Raw genomic sequence first — 254 nt, 5'->3', positions numbered from 1 at the left:
CACTCTATTAGAAGTATTTAATTATAATTCTAAAAATAATTATTGGAATGACAAATTTTATATTGAGTCTGAAATTAATTTTTAGGATATAACGTCCCATAAATAGTTAGTTGGTATTTTGTGGAATCCACAATAAAATTAGATTAAAATTAGATTAAATGTTTGTTATATTTATAGTACATATTCATCTTTATCATATGTCAATTAAAGATTGCTTATAATAATAATTATCTTCGCATCATTACGTATCTTAA

This window comes from Arachis ipaensis, chromosome B03 (assembly GCF_000816755.2).
Source record: "Arachis ipaensis cultivar K30076 chromosome B03, Araip1.1, whole genome shotgun sequence".
In the NCBI taxonomy this organism is placed as follows: Eukaryota; Viridiplantae; Streptophyta; class Magnoliopsida; order Fabales; family Fabaceae; genus Arachis; species Arachis ipaensis.
Note: the sequence above shows the minus strand (reverse complement) of the source record.